The sequence below is a fragment of the Quercus robur genome, chromosome 2 (genome assembly GCF_932294415.1).
Source record: "Quercus robur chromosome 2, dhQueRobu3.1, whole genome shotgun sequence".
Lineage (NCBI taxonomy): Eukaryota > Viridiplantae > Streptophyta > Magnoliopsida > Fagales > Fagaceae > Quercus > Quercus robur.
The window spans coordinates 94,543,453-94,560,103 of record NC_065535.1 but is presented as its reverse complement, the minus strand read 5'-3'; the positions used below and the strand labels follow the sequence as shown (position 1 = coordinate 94,560,103).

General features: G+C 34.1%; 1 pseudogene; it reads left to right on the top strand.

The window, feature by feature from the left end:
• The first annotated feature begins 2,548 nt into the window (after window positions 1-2,548).
• Window positions 2,549-4,404, top strand: LOC126715968 (transmembrane 9 superfamily member 11-like; annotated as a pseudogene).
• Window positions 4,405-16,651: the final 12,247 nt, after the last annotated feature.

The following is a 16,651-nucleotide window of genomic DNA, read 5'->3' as shown; positions in this document are numbered from 1 at the left end:
CGATTCCACTAATGTGGATAAATATCCAAAAGGACATGGAATATCTCAAGGGAAAGCTGCTACCACCGCATTAAATACTCTATAGCTAACTCTCTGACCGCATTAATGTGGAAGTGATACCTGAACAGTGGTTTTCAGCTTTACAGCTTCTACACAAAGACTTCAAGAAGGTGCTGATGGGACAAGTATCAACACCAACCACCTGGCCTACCCGTGGAGAGAAAAGATGATGGGGGAAGAGAGTATAAAAGAGGAAAGAGGCATTGAGAGAAGGGGATCGAGAAATTAAGAGAAAAAGACTGTAGGAATCAGGAATTGCATTTGTAACCAAACTTGAGAGAAATATATAAGAACTAATTTCCTTGGACTGTGCCGAGGACGATTTTTTTCATTGTAAACTTGTCTATCTTCATTCTCTTGTCATCTGAATCCATTTTAGTGGTTGTCTGATTCATTAAAGTCCAGTTTTCCAACCCACTCTCTATAAATTCATTGTTTTGGACTTTTTGGGCCTAAGTCTATCTATCTTTTGGACTAGGGACTCAAATCGGGTCCTTACAATATATATATACACTCCAGATGCAAAAATGCTTCTTCTTTTTTTTATGAGATTTTAGAAATTGATGTGTGTTGATTTGAAAAATAGACAATAACTATATTTTAATTTTTTTATTTTTAGTAAAAATCATAGTAAACTTTATTTATCCAACATCATGTTATACAATGAAAAAGAAAAAAGAGAGACATTCTTCTAATCAAACAATGATCGTCTCATTATATTTTGCAACACTAACAAAAGCTAAAGTAACACACTTTTATTGTAAAGAAACACTAACAAATGATATATCAACAAAAAATCTCACAAATAATTTCAAAGGTATTTCATTTTAAGATAATTGAGTCACACAACAAGTTTAAATATAATTGTTTAAGTAAAATATTTAAAAGTATATAATTTGTGAAATACAATATAGAATATTATTTCAGTTTTACCGCCAAACATATAAATAGGTATAATTTATTTACACTAATATAGATTTCTATTCTTAATGTAATTTTCATTTATTATACCAACTGTGGCCTAAGTGTTGTGTAGTGGGTGTGCCTTTGGTATAATTTATTTTTAAATTTAAATATCAGCCGATTGAATATACTTAGAAAGGTTTAAGTGAAGTAATTAGTTAGAATTTGGAGCATTCATGTTAGTTTCTTCAAATTTTTAATTAAACTAATTAGAGAAACTCCATTTTTTTTTTAATTTAGCTATTTTTGTTTTTTATAGTTATACATCAGCTTCAATACTACATCACTATTTCAATTAAATATATTTTTTATCCACATTTTTAACCCTAAAATACACCGCCACTCATCTCAACCACACCACAACTCATCACAACCACACATATTCAGCTGAGTTTTTTTTTATTAGAAAAAAAAGGGTAGAGGGAGGCAACCAGTGTGAGTTTCCTACCTGTGTGAGACCATAGTAGCATCATATTTGCTCCTAGGTAAGACCCCATACTCTCGGTCTATGTGAGAAACTCACTAATGTTTTAGGTCCACTGTTTGGGATGGAAATGGGATATAAGGAGTACAAACACATAACTAATTATTTGAAACTTGAACCCAAATTCTGAGACTTTTTGACCCAGTATTTTACCAACTAGGTCACCTGAATGTTGGTATTCAGCTGAGTTTTACAGTGTGTTTGGAAACGCTGGAAGAGAAAGGAAGAAAAGAGAAATGATAGGAAATGTTGTCCTTTCCTCTGTTTGGTTAGCATGGTAGATAACAATAAGGCATAAACCCATTCCCGAGCCCACATATTTGCAATCCGCCCAATTTGGGCAAATTTGAAAGGAGAATGGTTTTTAAAAAACTGGAACCCACATAAATAATATAATATGATATAAAATTACATATTTGTCCATAATTTTATACATCTTTCACATTTATATGGACATAAAAGTATTAAAAAAAAAAAACATAATTTTCTTTTCATTTCTTTCCTTATTGCAAACCAAACAAAAGAATTCTGTTCTTTTCTTTCTCTGTTCCTTTCTATTATTCATTTACTTTCTCTTCTCTTCCCTCCTTTGTATCCAAACAAAACATCAGAATTAGGGTTTGTTTGGAGGTGAAATAAGGTGGATGGAAAACTTTGGAGAGAAAATAGGAGAGAAAACTTTTTTGGAGTGTGTTTGGTTGGGTAAGAATGAAGGAAAATAAATGATGAGACTCAGGTATTTTCTCCTCTGACCTATCAAAATGTTTTCTCTCCAAAATGAAGAGAAAACTGAACAAGAATAATTTTTTTTTTATTGACAAAAATGCCCATACATGTGCACATACTTCTTCAAGTTGCCTTTATTATTATTATTATTTTCTTGACTAAAAGAATTGATGAGGTGTATCAGTTTAATTTGCTTCTCGATAACTTGCCTGCAATTCAGTATACCTCGAAGGAGGATTATTATGTTTTGCGGTGGATGGGGTATCCGGTCGGGTTAATATTCAGGATGTGTACTATATATATAACCATTTGAAGTTTAAAGTGCTTGTTCATAAGTATGAGGAGACAAACGTGGCGGGTGTAATGGGGACCGGTGATGCAGCTGAGGTGATCCCAAATGTTGCCAAAAGGGATTCGGGTCCGCCTGAATACATGGTTGTTGGGTTCGAGGTTGTGCCTTGTAGTGTAATGATTAATGCTGATTCAGTGAACAAGTTGAAACCGTATGATAAGTTCCCAAATAAATTGAAATGTGATCCAAACACCGTGTCAACTGTCAATGCCGATCAAGCAAGGGCAGCCGATTGTCTTTACCTACGAGGTTGAATTTGAGGAGAGTGACATCAAGTGGCCATCACGATGGGATGCTTATTTGAAGATGGAGGGAGCTAAAGTCCATTGGTTCTCTCGATTTTGAATTCCCTAATGGTGATCACATTCCTTGCTGGTATTGTGCTAGTCATCTTCTTGAGGACTGTTAGGCGGGATCTGACCCGTTATGAGGAACTTGACAAGGAGGCACAAGCACAGATGAATGAGGAATTATCTGGGTGGAAGCTTGTTGTGGTGTGGGGGATGTATTCCGTGCCCCAAACAATGCCTCCCTTTTGTGTATCATGGTTGGAGATGGGGTTCAGATTCTTGGAATGGATATTGTTTGCAGCTCTTGGATTCATGTCACCGGCTTCACGTGGAACACTTATTACAGGTATGCTTTTTATCTATATGATACTTGGTATTGCAGCTGGTTATGTCGCTGTTCGTCTCTGGAGGACTATTGGCTGTGGTGATTCCAAAGGATGGGCTTCGGTCTCATGGAAGGCTGCTTGTTTCTTCCCTGGTATAGCCTTTTTGATCCTCACCACTTTGAATTTCCTTTTGTGGGGAAGTCACAGCACAGGGGCCATTCCATTCTCTCTGTTTGTTATTCTGCTTCTGCTCTGGTTCTGCATCTCTGTTCCCCTGACCTTAATTGGTGGATACTTTGGGGCAAAAGCACCTCATATTGAATACCCTGTTAGAACCAACCAGATTCCTCGTGAAATCCCAGCTCAGAAATACCCATCCTGGCTGCTTGTTCTTGGTGTTGGTACCCTCCCTTTCGGTACCCTTTTCATTGAGCTATTCTTGATCATGTCTAGCATTTGGATGGGCCGTGTATACTATGTCTTTGGATTCCTCTTTATTGCTATGATCCTTCTTGTGGTGGTGTGTGCTGAAGTGTCGTTGGTTCTAACATATATGCATCTCTGTGTGGAGGACTGGAAATGGTGGTGGAAGTCATTCTTTGCTTCTGGTTCTGTCGCCATATACATCTTCTTGTACTCCATAAACTATCTTGTATTTGATGTAAAGAGTTTGAGTGGACCTGTCTCTGCCACTCTTTACTTGGGGTATTCGCTCTTCATGGTTGTAGCAATCATGCTGGCAACTGGCACAGTTGGGTTCCTTTCATCATTCTGGTTTGTGCATTACTTGTTCTCCTCCGTGAAGCTGGACTAAAGAACTTTTTCCCGCTCAAAAGATTGGCACTTTGAAGAGCATTGGTGGCAGCCGTTTAAGGGACAAAGAACGAAACTTGCGAAGTATATGTCTACTTTTCTACAGTTTATTTTGCTAGGGAACTTAGAAAATGTAATAACAATAATTCGTCCAGTTTTGCTTAATTCTTTAATAGATGGATATCATGGCATATGATAGTTTGCTCCCAAATTTAATTTGCATTCTGGCGGATGGAGGCATGTCTAGTTGATGGTAGTTGGCATGGGATCTTTAGTTTGTAACTTTTTGACTATTCAGTTCTGTTTGTTTTGAAATACTCAAGGCAAAGATTATATGCTGTTTATTTCCTGACTGTCCTTGAACAATCTTGACTTGTTTTGTATTGCTTATGCCTCTGCTTCATTGTATGAGTTTGCATATGATTTAGTAATCTTTCTATTTGCTGCATTTCAGTTAGAATTCTTACTTTCCATACTATTCAAATAATGAAATTAGTTCTTCTCAAAAAAAAAAGAAAAAAAGAAAAAAATGAAATTAGTTTATGACAGCCTATGTCACACACTTCATTGAGCACGATCTAAAGCTGCACAATACACCCCTCATGTTTGCCACACTCCCTGTCAGCGTGGTGCTTTAGGCTTAGATATTACCTTGATCCAATTCTTGAACTGGAGATGTACCTAGTGTTGCGTTTCAGCTAGATGGCATAATCATGTCTGATGTCTAAAGCATCAAATGAGAGTTGCGTTTCAGTTTGATGTCTAAAGCATCAAACGATTGGATTTGTATAGAAACCTCGTGTATTCCACGTTCCTATATTATTAAAGTGTGTGACGCTGTTGAAATGACCATATTTCAACCTCCTCATCTTTGTCGAAGTCAGATTGTTCGATGGTTCCGAATTCAGACAAGCCAAGCATTAAAGATAACATCACCTCTCTCCCTTTGTCTCACAATGTTGAAGAAAATGTAGAAATGTATGAAGAAAATGTAATCTAACAGTAGATTTGTCAAAATTCACATCGAATTAAGAAATATAAGGTTGGGTTCAAGTTACACCTGATGTAACTCTAAAAAATGTTACACCACCCAATAACTTATTATTGAATTCATATTTTGAAAATCCAACCGTTGGATTACATGTTCTATATGGTCTTAACATGCATGCCAATTTTCATGTCAATCGGATCTAATTTACCATTTGATCTATAAACTCATCTTTTATGCATTATTTTAAACTACAAAATCTTGAATTTAAACAATTGATTGATAACATGACAATTAATATTTGATCACCTTGAAATTTTATAAGCACGAAAAATATATGAAGATAATGTAATCTAACGGTAAATTTATCACAATTCACATCGAATTAAGAAATACAGGGTTGGGTTCAAATTGCGCCTAACGTAACTCAAAAAAATGTTACACCACCCGATAACTTATTATCATATTCATATTTTAAAAATCCAACCGTTGGATTACATGTTCTATATGGTCTTAACATGCATGTCAATTTTCATGCCAATCGGATGTAATTTACCATTTGATTTATAAACTCATCTTTTATGCATTATTTTAATCTACAAAAACTTGAATTTAAATAATTGATTAATGATATGGCTACTAATCTTTGATCACCTTGAAATTTTGTAAGCATGAAAAATATATGAAGATAATGTCATCTAATGGTAGATTTTTCAAAATTCACATCAAATTAAGAAATACAGGCTTGGGTTCAAGTTACACCTGATGCAACTCTAAAAAATGTTACACCACCTAGTAACTTATTATTGAATTCATATTTTGAAAATCCAACCATTGGATTACATGTTCTATATGGTCTTAACATGTATGCCAATTGTCATGCCAATCGGATGTAATTTACCGTTTGATCTATTAACTCATCTTTTATGCATTATTTTAAACTACAAAATCTTGAATTTAAACAATTGATTGATGACATGACAATTAATATTTGATCACCTTGAAATTTTATAAGCATGAAAAATATATGAAGATAATGTAATCTAACGGTAAATTTGTCACAATTCACATCGAATTAAGAAATACAAGGTTGGGTTCAAGTTACGCCTAACGTAACTCAAAAAAATGTTACACCACCCAATAACTTATTATTGAATTCATATTTTGAAAATCCAACCGTTGGATTACATGTTCTATATGGTCTTAACATGCATGCCAATTTTCGTGTCAATCGGATGTAATTTACTATTTGATCTATAAACTCATCTTTTATGCATTATTTTAAACTACAAAATCTTGAATTTAAACAATTGATTGATGACATGACAATTAATATTTGATCACCTTGAAATTTTATAAGCATGAAAAATATATGAAGATAATGTAATCTAACGGTAAATTTGTCATAATTCACATCGAATTAAGAAATACAAGGTTGGGTTCAAGTTACGCCTAACGTAACTCAAAAAAATGTTACACCACCCGATAACTTATTATTGAATTTATATTTTGAAAATCCAACCGTTGGATTACATGTTCTATATGGTCTTAACATGCATGCCAATTTTCATGCCAATCGGATATAATTTACCATTTGATCTATAAACTCATCTTTTATGCATTATTTTAAACTACAAAAACTTGAATTTAAACAATTAGTTGATGACAGGGTTATTAATCTTTGATCACGTTGAAATTTTGTAAGCATGAAAAATATATGAAGATAATGTAATATAACAGTAGATTTATCAAAATTAACATCGAATTAAGAAATACAGGGTTGGGTTTCAATTACACTTAATGCAACTCTAAAAAATGTTAAACCACCCAATAACTTATTATTGAATTCATATTTTTCAAAATCCAACCGTTGGATTACATGTTCTATATGGTCTTAACATGCATGCCAATTTTCATACCAATCGGATGTAATTTACCATTTGATCTATAAACTCATCTTTTATGCATTATTTTAAACTATAAAAGCTTGAATTTAAACAATTGATTGATGACATGGCAATTAATATTTGATCACCTTAAAATTTTATAAGCATGAAAAATATATGAAGATAATGTAATCTAACGGTAAATTTGTCAAAATTCAAATCAAATTAAGAAATATAGAGTTGGGTTCAAGTTACACGTGATGTAACTCTAAAACATGTTACATCATCCGATAACTTATCATTGAATTCATATTTTTAAAATCCAACTGTTGGATTACATATTCTATATGGTCTTAACATGCATGCCAATTTTCATGCCAATCGGATGTAATTTACCGTTAAATCTATAGACTCATCTTTTATGCATTATTTTAATGGGAAAAAATTTTTATTCACTTTTAAGAGAGAGAGAGAGAGTACAAAAGACTGAAATTCTTGAATTTTAGGCTACCATTTTGAAGTTGAAAGTGTTATCATTTTTTTATGGGTACAATTGTTTAGAAAAAGGACAAACCTTTCTTATATAGGATATATATAAAAGGTTTTTTTTTAGACTATAAACAAAAGATTCATCTAAAGAATACAAAGTGCTATATGTTTATACGTTTCTTTTTATTTTTCTTGGAATTTTAGAATAACTTTTATCTCTAAAAAAAATTAATATTTTAATGATTTTTTGCGAAGGTCGATCGTGGCCCTTGTAAATAATTTAGTGTTAGGAAGGGCATATTTTTAACTCACACAAAAAATAAACTTTTTGCAGAGGATTTTTATTGTCCCTTGGAAATAATTTGGTGGGAACATTTCCCTCCAAAAATTTTGACATTTTAATGATTATTTGTGAAGGTCGATCCTATCCCTCACAAATAATTTAGTATTAGTGACGGCTTTTTTTTAACTGTCACAAATAATACACTTTTTGTGAGAGATTTTTAATTGTCCCTCACAAATAATATGGAGGGAAAATTTCTCTCCAAAATATTAGTATTTGTGATGGTTATAACACATAATTGCGATAGCTTTTCTTATTGGTCACAAATATTTCACATTTTACCAACTATTTGCGAGGGCTTTATTTTGCCATCGCAAATAAGATTTTTTGAGAGGGCTTTTTGGGTTCGTAAAAAATTCTTGGTTGCTAATAGGCATTTTTCTTGTAGTGAATAAAATATGTTGTATTCTCAATAAGGACTAGAATTCTTACAATACTCTATCACATAAAGTTCCTTTAGTCTTTATTGTTCTTTAAAAATAAATAGTTCAGATTATGCCATGTCATCTTCCACATTTCCACCCGATAAATCCTAAGAGCATTCACATCAGTGGATGCAACGTCTTGCATAATAGAAAAAGACACAAATTGTACACATTTTGTCTCAATAATGCTCTGTAAGGTTGAATTTAATCAACCATGTGTTGGCTTTATTCCGTGACAAATTTGCTTGTAATACAGCACTTAGAAACCCTATATTTAGGTGGGAATCATGTAAGGGTAGTGTGTGAGAGAGTGTGAAGAAATGCTCAAGACTGTGTAGTGAAGCAGAGACTCGCGGCTTGATCTCACGGGAAGCTCGTGGCTTGCAAGCCGCCAAAGGTTGCACACGTGCAGAGCATGCAGGGGAGCTGAACAGTCATGTCAACTGGAGCACTACAGGACAAAATTCCAGACTGGCCATTTAGCTAGCTCGCGACTTGAACTCGCGACTCAGTTAAGTCGCGAGGTCAAGTTGCTAGCCAACCTTGTTTTGGAAAAACTGACTCTTTGCATTCTTTTCTCACACCAGTATAAATACCCCTCATTCCCACAAAATATGTGTGGCTATTCAGAAAGAAAAATCCTAAGAGAGGTTTCTTCAAAACACCCACCCAATTAGAGAGAGCTACTCATTCTTAGAGAGAAACCTTTGTAGTCTCTTCTCATTCCCTCTCTCATTGTCATACCTATTGAGAGGAGATTTCTATCCAAACACTACCCACACCCATTTAGAGTGTTGAGTGTTCTTGGAGTTTTGGGAAGCATTGGAAGATGCTAAGAATGGCGGATGCTATGGTCTAGTAGTAGAATCCGGTAAGCTAGAAAAGAAAAAGGTTCGGCGCAATCTCGTTGGAGCAAGAAGCTTGGAGGGCTTAGGTACATCGGGTAGATTAAGCTTGGAGGGTCTATTGCTGTTCATGTATCCCAACTACATTTTCTAGTGGATTATTGACCGATTGGAGGGCGGCGGAGAGGTTTTACGCCGAGGGCTTCGGTTTCCTCTTCGATAACATATCGTGTGTTGTCCTTGTGTTTGCATCTCTCTTCCCTTTATCTTTGCCTTTTATTTTCTGCTATGGGTTATGATTTTAATTTGGCTTAGATAGTTTATTCCAATTCCATATTATAGCTTATGTTAATTTTCCGCACACTTGTTATTTGACATAATGCCTGAATTGGTTAAGTTGTAATTTGGGGGTCTAAACGTTCAAGGGTGTTTATACACATATTTGAACTTTCATGCTCCACATCAGTGCTTCTAAAAGTGTGCATATTTGCACATTTGCTACAGTAACCGTGCATATAGCTCTTGCATTTAGTATTTTATTATTTTTTTCTCTCTCCACCTCTCTCTTTTTCTCTCTGGTCTGACTCTCCACCTCATTCGGGTTCCCTCTCTTTCCCAACGGTCATAACAACTCAGCAAAGAAGAAGAAGACAATTTTCCAACCACCAACTCAGCACAACCTAACTATCACCACCACAACCCAAACCCGCCGAAAAACCCATTCCAGATCCAAACCAAAATCAATAAAAACTAAATCCAATGGAAAACCTATAAGAAAAATCTAACAGAAACTCACATGAAAAACCCAACAGAAATCAGTCAAATCTACCACCAGATCTACCTTGCTGCTGCTGCCGCCGCCGCATCTGCCTTGCTGCTGCTGCCGCCGCCGCATCTGCCTTGCTGCTGCTGCCGCCGCCGCATCTGCCTTGCTGCCATCGCCAAATCCAACCCAAATGGACTTAGATTGACATGGGTTTATGTTGAAGTGAAGATTTTTGGTTTGTTTATGGAGTTTTCCAGTGAAGAAATGGGCGAAAGAAGAAATATTGACCAGTGAAGAAAGATGAGACAAAGAAGATAAAGAAAGAAAATTCACCATGTGAGAGAGAGAGAGAGAATAGTGTTTAGAAAAGAAAAGTGAGAAAGTGGGTTTGACTAGTAAGGTTTTTGAATATATATATATATATATATATATATATATATATAATGATTATTTAAAGAAAATAGTGTGTATAATAGATAAACTGATGTAGGTGACATTTAGCTTTTACCTACCTATTTTTTCAAATATACTTTCCAACAAATTTTCTATCCTTTTCTCCATCTCATTTAAATATTATTTCTTCATTCATTCTTTATTCTTTTTTTGATCATCGTTTATTCTTCCTATATTCATTCCCAACAATTATATTTTTCAATGAAAAGTGTTATATTCACAACATTTTTCACAATACTTTCACAAGAATCACATCAAAATCTTATGTGGAAAGTTGTTACTAGTTCTAATTTGAACCCACCGCTGAAATTATTTTTTTATTTACCAATATTAGCTAATAACAATCTATTACTTAAAATTTATTGTGAAAATATTATGGTAGCATTTCTTAATTGCCATTTCTTATTTTTTTATATTATTTTTCCTTTCTTAATTTCATCCATACGGTTTTTTTTTTTTTTTCTCTTGGTTTATTCTCCACCACACACGTATCCCACTCCTATCTCTATCTACTCTTCTTTTTCTTTTTCTAGTTCATTCCAGACTCTCTCTTTCATTCTCTAGCTCTCTCTTTTTTTACTTTTTCTATTTCTACTTGATTCTAGAACACTCTCTAGCATGATCTTTTGACTTCTATTTTCTTTCCTCTTCAGCTCACTTCACACACACACACACACAGCTGACATGGCCTTCGTCTATCTTCTTCTTCTTCTTCTTCTTCTTCTTCTTTTCTTCCTTCTTTTCTTGTTCTGATTCACTTTGTTGTTACAGTGGAGCTTAGATAGGCTTTCATGCTCTTGATCTGTTGTTTTTGTTTTGATTTTAGATTTGTTGTTCTAATTAAATTTGTATTTTTCCATGTTCTTGATCTGTTGTTTCTATTCTGATTTTAGATTGTGTTTGTGTTTTGATTGTGTTACCGTTTGAGAGAGAGACAGATGAAGAGTTTAATTTTGTGAAATATGTCCCATCTAATCTAAGTTTTTTTAATTTTTGTGTCAAATGAGTTAATTTAGTGTAAAAAACGAGGAGCCCAATATAAGTAAACCATAAAAAATATAATTTTTGAATGATTTTATATTTATGAGCCTTTTTTTTTGTATAACTAAAAACAATTCAAGTTTATAAGTCATATATTTATTAACAGCCAAAGCTAAGAGAAAATCCAATTAAATTCTAAACTAGAGTCTAATTTTGCACTACGTGTCTCATCTAATTTTTAAATTTGTGTGTCAAGTGAATTATTAGATGCAAAAATTAAAGAGTCTAAATTCAATTAGATTCTAAATTGAATTTTAATTGGAGTTCAATTTTGCGTATGTGTTCCATCTAATTTTTTAATTTTTATGGCAAGTAAATTATTGAATGCAAAAATAGAAAAGTCTAGATAAGATTCTAAATTATATATATATGTAATTGTGATTGTTTTTAAATGTATCCGTGCATATGCACGAGATTACACACTAGTTATTATTAATGGAAGGACTAATGTGATAATTTCCTCAAATCTCGAGAAAATTATATCCATTTAGAATGAAGTGTCATTTCCTAAAATTTCAAGAAAGATTTGTGTAATTTACCAATAAAATATAATGAATAATATAAATTTATATACTTCTCACAAGAGTTGTCCCTAACCTCCCAAAAAAATGGCAACTCTCTCTGTTACGTCCATGAAGGGAACACACCCATCTTTCCCTTTCTCCCTCGTAAGATTCAAATGAGAGATAATAAGGAGGAAAGAGAGACACACATTACGACAATATGAAGAAGGACGAGAGAGAGAGAAGATTATTGAGGTATGTAAAAAAATTCCTAAATGTGATCTTAAATTGAATTGCATTTATTTGATCATTTAACCTGAAAGTTCAAATATGTGTAAAAACACCCTTGAACGTTTAGACCCCCAAATACAAAATAACCAATTCAAGCTTTATGACAAACAACAAGTGTGCGGAAAATGAACATAAGCTAAAAACAGAATTGGAAATCAATCTAAGCCAAATATAAATCACATCCACAGTAGAAAACAAAAGGCAAAGATAAAGGGAAGAGAGATGCAAACACAAGGACAACACACGATGTGTTATCGAAGAGGAAACCGAAGCCCTCGGCGTAAAACCTCTCCGCCGCCCTCCAAGTGGTCAATAATCCACTAGAAAATGTAGTTGGGATACATGAACAGCAATAGACCCTCCAAGCCTAATCTACCCGATGTACCTAAGCCCTCCAAGCTTCTTGCTCCAACGAGGTTGCGCCGAACCTTTTTCTTTTCTAGCTTACCGGATTCCGCTACTATACCATAGCATCCGCCATCCTTGGCATCTTCCAATGCTTCCCAAAGCTCCAAAAACACTCAACACTCTAAATGGGTGTGGGTAGTGTTTGGATAGAAATCTCCTCTCAATAGGTATGACAATGAGAGAGGGAATGAGAAGAGACTACAAAGATTTCTCTCTAAGAATGAGTAGCTCTCTCTAATTGGGTGGGTGTTTTGAAGAAACCTCTCTTAGGGTTTTTCTTTCTGAATAGCCACACATATTTTGTGGGAATGAGAGGAATTTATACTGGTGTGAGAATGGAATGCAAAGAGTCAATTTTTCCAAAACAGGGCTGGCTGGCGACTTGACCTCGCGACTTGACTGAGTCGCGAGTTCAAGCCGCGAGCTAGCTGAATGGCCAGTCTGGATTTTTGTCCTGCAGTGCTCCAGCTGGCATGACTGTTCAGCTCCTTTGCATGCTCTGCGCGTGTGTAACTTTTGGCGGCTTGCAAGCCACGAGCCTCCCGCGAGTCCTAGCCGCGAGTCTCTGCTTCACTGCACTGTCTTGAGCATTTCTTCACACTCTCTCACACACTACCCTTACATGATTCTCACCTAAATACAGGGTTTCTAAGTGCTGTATTACAAGCAAATTTGTCACGGAATAAAGCCAACACATGGTTGATTAAATTCAACCTTACATAACCAACAAAGATTACATGTTTATAGCATCCATTGGCTTAATTTTTTTTTCTTTTGTTTTTTTTTTTATCTAAGATAGAAATTCTACTTTTGCCTAATCTAAGTGCATGTGCGTGAAACTCTTTTCTAGAGACTTGAACCTCGCCTCTTATCTCTCCCACCCCACAAGAACTTCTACTAGTGAAATGACTATATTTTGTTAATACATAATTAGAGTAGGGGTTTGAATTCTGAATGTCTCAAATGGAAATACCAAAAAGTGTCAATTGAGTTTTAAAACCCTATGCAACTTATTTATATAGAATATTATAATAATTTAGAAACTTTCCCTCAAAAAATATATTTTAATTAAAATTAATAACTTATTATAGAGAACTAAAATTGATCATTTAAATTTTTTTTAATGAAATTCAAGGTCCAAAGATTAACAAGCTCAGTTAAGTTCTATAATAAATCATACGGAATTTATATTAGGTTGTTCCTTTAAGAAAAGCATAATTTTATATGCATTCTTAAAAAATATTGCGGTTGATTAATTTGGCACTTGTGTGGTAATACCATATCTAGCTAGATACTTGACCCGAAAACATCTGAAACCCTTAAACATACATGTGTAGAAAGAAAATTTTCTCCCTTTGTTCCTCATTCTTTACTAAGGAAGTTTTATATAAAAGCATGGAACTTTGCTTGATAGTTCCATTTTTAATTCTTCAGTTTCCAGTTGCATGTAGAACCTTTGCTAAAAAAAAGATGGCATTTTAGAATTAATCAGCTGTTCTATCCATTCTTATCGGGGAAATTTTGTGTACTTTGTCAATTTGCAGGAATATCCAATGACGGAACAGTCACCAATGACGGAACAGCTACTTGTCAAGCACTGGAACCTCCAAATACGGCAAGTGGCAAAGTATATATTATCATATTAGCATCACTCTTGAAAAATTTGCTACTTGTCAATGTCAAAGTACGGGAAGCTCCAAATATGCCAAATGGTACATTGCTAGACTCTCAATTCTACTTAATTTATATGAGTGATGGTAGAGATACTAATTTTTTTTAACTATATTAAACTTACAAACTGATAATGTGTTACTAGTCATTGAAAGGTAATTCATATATTTATTTAATTATTTTTTGAAGTGACACCGATCACAGTGCTTGCTTGACATATTCTCCTCTTTATATCTATCCACCAAAAGATTTGTTTCAACCCATTTATCAAGTAGAATGACATTTTCAATCTCAATCCTTCTTAACCTCTTTTGGAATATTTTAGCTTGATTTTGCTAATTCTCTAAAAATATAATTACATGTAATCTTAGAAGCACACAGTTATGGTCACTTCACAAATATAAAGCTCTTGTGGAGTTAGGGAGAAGGGTGGCAAATGCCAAAGTTTATAGTTTTCAAGAGGTAATTTCGCACAGGTATACACTTAGATTAAATTAGAGTAGAATTTCAATCTTATAAAAAAATTAAAAAAAAAAAAGAAAAAAAAAGAAAGAAAGATAAAGCACCATAATTATGCGTACGATCACACATAACTTTTTACATAACAATGGGGTCACATATCACATAAGAAAATGAATCCAAAAAAGTATAACAAGCTCTTATATTGATTGAAAAGCAATGGCTTAGACCCCAATTTCGGCTAATTACCAACTTTAATTTAGTTTGCTTAGTATGTCCACTCCTTGGTGTAATTAGAAACTTCGTGGGGCTGTATATAAGTTATAATTTAACCCACTTCCCTTTGTTAGGCTCTAAAGATTTAGGTTTAAATGTTTAGAATCATATTTTTACTGTATTGGCAAATCGAGAACAAAATATGTCAAGTCTAGGTGTTAGGCAATGCTTAAAAGTGTTTGTTTCAAAGTTTCAAGTCCAGCTGACTGCAGAAAAGGGAAGTGAGTTTCTGCCTTGCTCGACCAATCAAGAATTAGACTTAACTGATCGAAAATCACAGGAACAAAATTCTGCAGAATTTTTAAACCAGGTCCAAGCTTGCGAAAACGCTTAGGGTTTCATTCCAACTTCTCCACATATAAAAGAGAAACCCTAGCTACATTTTTCATTTTTTTTGGAAGACTTGTGTGTTATTCTTTGTGAGATTTGAGAAGTTTTGTACCTTTTAACTACACAAGAATCTACCAGAGCTAGATCTACAATCAAGCATTGGTAGAACATAATTGTTGCATCAAGATCGCTACTGAAGGTGATCTGAAACCTTTGAGTGGGATCTCAAAGTCACAAGCAAGATCCAAGAAGAGAAGGAGTCTATGGATTTAGAATTTGCATGTGGTTGTGTCAGTAAGTTACTACTGGAGGTAGCAATAGATTTAGGGTTAAATCTAATTGTAAAAACTTCAATTCTCTTATAGTGGATTTACTTTACCTTAAGGATAGTTAGGTCAAATCATCCCCAGGTTTTTACCTTGAAACGGTTAGTTTCATCGGTTTTCTGGGTCATTATATCGTGTGTTATTTACTTTTTTGTATTTGTGCATGATATGATATATGCTTGTTTAACCTAGATCTGAATAATAAACCTAATAATCAACTTGGTTAATTAATTAGGTTAAACAATCTAGTTTAAGGGGTCTAAACAAATAAACACCCTTCACAATTAATTCTTTAATGATTAATTGCAACTATGATCATGTTTAAATAAAAGTAAATTTTTATTAAGCAAAAACAAAGAAAAACCTCAATACATATATGTGTGTATATAGGCTTATCCTTCTCCCTCTTAGTAGTTTTGATAGTTGGATTACTTTAATTTAATAACATAAGGAAGTCGACCCATTTGTTAAAACAACTTCCATCCATTGAGTCCCTGCACTCATCCTAAATTTTTTTGGCTTTCTTTCGAACCTTTATTTATTTGAATTTGAAAGTTATCACTTTGGTATGTTTCATAGCAAGGCTCAATCAAGCCCATGGTAAAAGATCTAAAACTCATCATCACAAGCTTCCCTTTTCATTTCTATTGCAATTTTCTAAATTATTATACGAAAATTTTTAAACTTTCCATAAAATTGGAGTCACGGATCTCTATCCACATTACCAAGACAAAGACAAATGAAAAAATTTAGTCTTTTTCAGTGACTAATTTTTTAGTACTCATGGAGCAATTAACTGTTCTCTCACATAATGTTGGATTAAAATTACAATAGGATCAATTATTTATATAAGAGAAGGGAGCATTGCTCCTAGAAATGGCAACGGTTTGGGTTTGGGTTTGGGTTTGGGTTTAGGGCGAGTTTCTTTATTCTCGAACCCAACCTGCTACCTGCCACCCAGTCCTCGTTACCCAAACTTGCCCTGTTTACCAAACGGGTTTTTTTGCCCCCATACACGAGTCTCCATGGGTCCCGCAGGCCCCAACCCATCATGTCCCTTTAGGGCCCAATATAAAAGCCCTAATCCATGATCCAATCTAAAAATTAAAAAAAATAAAAAATAATAAAAAAAAAAGC